This window comes from Mesoplodon bidens, assembly GCF_964165515.1.
Source record: "Mesoplodon bidens genome assembly, contig: HAP1_SCAFFOLD_47, whole genome shotgun sequence".
In the NCBI taxonomy this organism is placed as follows: domain Eukaryota; kingdom Metazoa; phylum Chordata; class Mammalia; order Artiodactyla; family Ziphiidae; genus Mesoplodon; species Mesoplodon bidens.
In genome coordinates, this window is record NW_027671336.1 from 3,421,614 (window position 1) to 3,428,733 (window position 7,120).

Sequence of the window (7,120 nt, forward strand, 5' to 3'; positions counted from 1 at the left end):
TCATCTCACACCAGTCAGAATGGCCATCATCAAGGAATCTAGAAACAATAAATGCTGGAGAGGGTGTGGAGAAAAGGGAACACTCTTGCACTGCTGGTGGGAATGTGAATTGGTACAGCCACTATGGAGAACGGTATGGAGGTTCCTTAAAAAACTACAAATAGAACTACCATATGACCCAGCAATCCCACTACTGGGCATATACCCTGAGAAAACCATAATTCAAAAAGAGACATGTACCAAAATGTTCATTGCAGCTCTATTCACAATAGCCCGGAGCTGGAAACAACCTAAGTGTCCATCATCGGATGAATGGATAAAGAAGATGTGGCACATATATACAATGGAATATTACTCAGCCATAAAAAGAAACGAAACTGAGCTATTTGTAATGAGGTGGATAGACCTAGAGTCTGTCATACAGAGTGAAGTTAGTCAGAAAGAGAAAGACAAATACCGTATGCTAACACATATATACGGAATTTAAAAAAAAAATGTCATGAAGAACCTAGGGGCAAAACGGGAATGAAGACGCAGACCTACTTGAGAATGGACTTGAGGATATGGGGAGGGGGAAGGGTGGGCTGTGACAAGGCGAAAGAGAGGCATGGACGTGTATACACTACCAAACGTAAGGTAGATAGATAGTGGGAAGCAGCCGCAGAGCACAGGGAGATCAGCTCGGTGCTTTGTGACCGCCTGGAGGGGTGGGATGGGGAGGGTGGGAGGGAGGGAGATGCATGAGGGAAGGGATGTGGGAACAGATGTATATGTATGACTGATTCACTTTGTTATAAAGCAGAAACTAATTAAAAAAATAAATAAATAAACTTAAAAAAAAAAAAATGCTCCATGACCCCTGTCACCACAATATTCCATGAACATTTTCAGCCCAATGCTCCATGACTTTCTCATCGCTATGCTCCATGACCAATACCATCACAATGCTCCATGACCAGAGTCATCACAACACTCCATGACACCTGACAAAACAATGATCCGGGACTCTTGTCATCACAATGCCCCATTACCTAGTCAACAAAATGCTCCATGACACCTGTCATCACAATACTCCATGAATATATTCAGCCCAAACTTCATGAACCTTGTCATCAAAATGATCCGTGCCCTAGTCATCCCAATGCTCCATGACCTCTGTATTCACAATGCTCTGTGACACTTGTCATCACAGTGCACCATGACACCTGTCATCACAATGCTCCATGACTTTGTCAGCAAAATGCTACATGACCTTGTCATTACAATGATCTATGTGCTTGTCATCACAATACTCCATTAAATTTGTCATCACAATCCTCCAAGTACCTTGGGATCACATTGCTTCATGCCCTTGTCACCACAATGCTCCATGCTACTTGAAATCAAAATGATCCATGACCTCTGTCATCGCAATGCTCCAAACCCTTGTGATTACAATGTTCCATAACACTTGTCATCACAACGCTCCATGATGCCTGTCATCACAATACTCCATGCCCTTTTCATCACAATGTTCCATGAACTTTGTCATCACAATTCTCAATACAGTTGTCATCACAATGCTCCCTGACTCTTGTCGTCAGAATTATCATTGAACCCTGTCAAGAAAAGGCTCCATGCTGTTTTCATCACAATGCCCCATGCCATTTTCCTCACAACAATCCATGCCATTGTCATCAAAATACTGCAGAGCTTGTCATCCAAATGCTCAGTGACCCTTGTCATCACAATTCTCCATGCACTTGCCAGCAGAATGCTCCCAGACCCTTGCCATCACAATGCTCCAAGCCATTGTCATCACAATGCTCCATTACCTTTGTCATCAGAATCCTCCATGACACTTGGCATCACAATGCTCCATGCCATTGTCATCACAATGGGCCATTACATATGTCATCACAATGCTCCCTGACACCAGTCTTCACAATACTGCATGACCTGGTCTTCACAATGCTCCATGCCCTTGTCATCACACTGCGCCATTCCAACTGTCATTGCAATAATCCATGAAACTTATTAGACCAATGTTCCATGCCCTTGTCATCACAATGCTCCATGCCCTTGTTATCACAATGCTCCGTGACTACAGTCATCACAATGCTGCATGACCTTTGTCATCACAGTGGTCCATTCCCTCGTCATCAACACTCTCTGTGACTTTTTAACCTCAATGCTCCATGAAATTTTCATCACAATGCTCTTTGAGCCTTGTCATCACAATATTCTATGCCTTTCTCAGCACAATGCTCCATGACTATGGTCATCACAATGCTCCATGCGCTTGTCAGCACAATGCTCCATGACACGTCATCACAATGCACCATGCGCTTGTCATCACAGTGCTCCACAATCTTGTCATCACAATGCTCCATTAACATTGTCATCACAATGATCCATGCACATCTCACCAATATGCTCTCTCACCAATCATATAACAATGTTACATCACTATTCATTATAATATTCCCTCACCCCTGTCATCACAATGTTACTTGACTCCTGTCATCACCATGCTACATGCACTTATCATCAAAATGTTCGATGACCTATGACATCACAATGTTCCATAACCCCTGTCATCAAAATGCTCCATGACCCTTTTCATCAAAATTCTCCATGTCCCCTGACATCACAATGCTCTAAAGCCGTTGTCATTACAGTGCTACATGACACTCGTCATCACAATTATCCATGGTCTTCTCATCACAATTCTCCACGTCCTTGTTATCACAATCCTCTATGACAGTTCTCATCAAAATGTTACATGCTTTTGTCATCACAATTCTCCATGCACATTTCATCGCAATGCGCCATGACCCCTGTCATAGCAAGCTCCATGCCTTTGTCATCACAATGCTTCACGAACTTTTCATCAAAATTCTCAATGGCCGTTGTCATCAAAATGCTCCATGACCCCTGTCATAGCAAGCTCCAAGCCTTTGTCATCACAATGCTTCACGAACATTTCATCAAAATTCTCAATGGCCGTTGTCATCAAAATGCTCCATGACCCTTGTCATCACAATGCTCCAAGCCCTTGTCATCACAATGCTCCATTACCTTTGTCATCACAATCCTCCAAAACACTTGACATCACAATGCTCCATGCCATTGTCATCACAATGGAACATGAAATATGTCATCACAATGCTCCCTGACACCTGTCTTCACAATTCTGCATGACCTTGTCATCTCAATGTGCCAAGCCCACTGTCAACACAATTATCCATGAAACTTGTCAGACCAATGCTCCATGCCCCTGTCATCACAATGCTCCATGCCCTTGTCATCACAATGCTCCATGACCCCAGTTCTCACAATGCTCCATGACTCCAGTCATCACAAGGCTTCAGGACCAGTGTCATCACAATGATCGATGCCCTCATCATCACAAGGCTCTGTGAACTTTGTCACCACAATGCACCAAGAACTTTTCATAACTATGCTCCTTGACACTTGTTACCACAATGCACCATCCCTTTCTCAACTCAATGCTCCATGAACCCTGTCATTACAATGCACCATGCCCACCATCATAATGCTTCATGCTATTGTCATCACAATGAAATCATAATGCTCCATGACCTCTGTCATCACAATGCTCCAAATCCTGGTGATCGAAATGTTCCATAACACTTTTCATCACAACGCCCCATGCCGCTCGTCATCACAATTATCCATGGTCTTCTCATCACAATGCTCCATGACTTTTGTCAACACAGTGCTCAATACCCTTGTCATCACAATGCTACCTGACACTTGTCGTCAGTATGCTCCTTGAACATTGTGATGACAAGGCTCCATGGCCTTCTCATCCCAATGCTCCATGTTCTTGTCTTCACAGTGCTCCACGACCCCTGTAATCACAAGGCTCCATGCCCTTTTCATCAGAATGTTCCATGAGACATATCATCACAAGGCTCCATGGTCTTCTCATCACGATGCTCCAGTACCTTGTCATCACAATGCTCCATGACACCTGTCATCACAATACTCCATTAATATTTTCAGCCCAGTGCTCCATGACCTTCTCATCACAATGCTCCATGACCCCTGTATTCACAATGCTCCGTGACGCTTGTCATCACAGTGCTCCATGACACCTGTCATCACAATGATCCATGCCTTTTTCAGCAAAATGCCTCATGACCTTGTCATTACAATGCTCTATGTGCTTCTCTTCACAATACTCCATTACCATTGTCATCACAACCCTCCATGAACCTTGGGATCACATTGCTTCATGCCCTTGTCATCACAATGCTCCATGCTCCTTGAAATCAAAATGATCCATGACCTCTGTCATCACAATGCTCCAAACCCTTGTGATCACAATGTTCCATAACACATGTCATCACAAACACCATGATGCCTGTCATCAAAATACTCCATGCCCTTTTAATCACAAAGCTCCATGAACTTTGTCATCACAACTCACTATACACATGGCATCACAATGCTCCCTGACACTTGTCAGAATGCTCCTTGAACCCTGTCATGAAAAGGCTCCATGACTTTTTCATCACAATGCCCCATGCCGTTTTCATCACAATATTCCATACCCCTTTTCTTCATTATGCTCCATGAGACTTGTCATCGCAAGGCTCCATGGTTTTCTCATCACAATGCTCCAGGACATTGTCATCACAATGCTTCACGACCTTATCATGAAAATTCTCAAAGCCCTTGTCATCATAATGCTCCAAGCCCTAGTCATCACAATGCTCCATTATATTTGTCATCACAATCCTCCATTATATTTGGCATCACAATGCTCCCTGACATTGTCATCGCAATGGACCATGACATATATCATCACAATGCTCCCTGACACCTGTCTTCACAATACTCCATGACCTACTCATCACAATGCTCCATCTGCTTGTCACCACAATGCACCATGTCCACTGTCATCACATTAATCTATGAAACTTGCCAGACCAATATTCCATGCACCTGTCATCACAATGATCCATGCCTTTGTCATCACAATGCTCCATGACTCCTGTCGTCACAATGCTCCGGGACTCCAGTCATCACAATGATTCATAACGTTTGTCATCAAAATGGTCCATACCCGCGTCATCGCAAGGCTCTGTGACGTTTGTAACCACAATGCTCCATGAACTTTTCATCACAATGCTCCGTGACCCTTGTCATCACAATGCTCCATGTCTTTGTCAGAACAATGCCCCATGACCCTTGTCATCACAATGTGCCAAACGATTTTCATCACAACGTTCCACAACCTTGTCATTGCAATGCTCCATAAGCCCTGTAATCACAATGCTCCATGCACTTCTCATCAAAATGCTCTCTCACCAGAGATATCACAGTGTTCCATCACTAGTCATCAGAACACTCCCTCACGCCTGTAAACACAATGTGCCATGACTCCTGTCATCACAGTGCTACATCCCTTTATCATCACAATGTTCCATGACCCTTGACATCACAATATTCCATAACCCCTGTCATCAAAATGCTCCATGACCATATTCATCCCAAAGCTCCATGACCCCTGACATCACAATGTTCTATAACCACAGTCATCAAAATATTTCGTTCCACTTTTCATCAAATTGCTGCATGACACTGTCATCAAAATGCTCCCTGCCCTTCTCATCACAATGCACCACACACTTGTCATCAAAATGCTCCATGTCATTGTCATCACAATCCTCCATGAACACTCTCATCACATTGCTCCATGCCCTTGTCATCACAAAGCTCCATGACACTTTTCATAACAATGCTCGATGCCCTTCTAATCACAATGCTCCGTGCCATTGTCATTACAATCCTCCATGACCCATGTATCACAGTGTTCAGTGCACTTGTCATCACAATGCTCCATGCCCACTCTCATCACAATAATCCATGAAATATTTCAGACCAATGCTCAATGCCCTTCTCATCACATTGCTCCATTACCCCTGTCGTAACAATAATCCATGAACCCTGCCTTCACAGTGTTCCACGGCCTTGTCATCACAAGGCTCCATGACAATTGTCATCACAATGCTCCAAGACCCCTTTAATCACAATGCTCCATGCGCTTTTCATCACAAAGCTCCATGACGCATGTAATCAGAATGTGCTATGGCCTTCTCATCACAATGCTCCATGCCCTTGTCATCACAATACTCCAAGACCCTTGTAATCATAATGCTCCATGCCCCATTTCATCTCAATGCTCCATGAACCCTGTTATCACAGTGCACCATGCCCATCATCATAATGCTTCAGGCTATTGTCATCACAATGACATCAAAATGCTCCATGACCTCTGTCATCACAGTGCTCCAAAACCTTGTGATCACAATGTTCCATAACACTTATCATCACAACACCCCATGACGCTCATCATCACAATTATCCATGGTCTTCTCATTACAATGCTCCATGACTTTTTTCATCACATTGCTCAATACACTTGTCATCACAATGCTCCCTGACACTTGTCGTCAGTATGCTCCTTGAACCCTGTCATGTCAAGGCTCCATGCCTTTTTCATCACAATGATCCAGGCCGTTTGCCTGATAATGCTCCAAGACCCCTGTAATCAAAATGCTCGATGCCCTTGTCATCACAAACCTCCATGACTCATGTCATCAGAATGCTCCATGGCCTTCTCATCACAATGCTCCATGCCCATGTCATCACAGTTCTCCAAGACGCTCATCATCACAATTATCCATAGACTTCTCATCACAATGCTCCACGGTCATGCCATCACAATGCTCCATGCTTTGGTCATCACAGTGCTCCATGTCTGTTGTCATCACAATTCTCCACGTCCTTGTCATCACAATGCTCCATGACAGTTCTCAGCACAGTGCTCCATGTCTCTTGTCATCACAATTCTCCATGCACATGTCATCACAATGCCCCATGACCCCTGTCATAGCAAGCTCCGTTCCTGTGTCACGACATTGCTTCACGACCTTTTCATCAAAATTCTCAATGGCCGTTGTCATCACAATGCTCCTTGACCCTTGTCATCACAATGCTCCAAGCACTTGTCATCACAATGCTCCATTACCTTTGACATCACAATCCTCCAAATCACTTTACATCACAATGCTCCATACCATTTTCATTCACAATGGAACGTGAA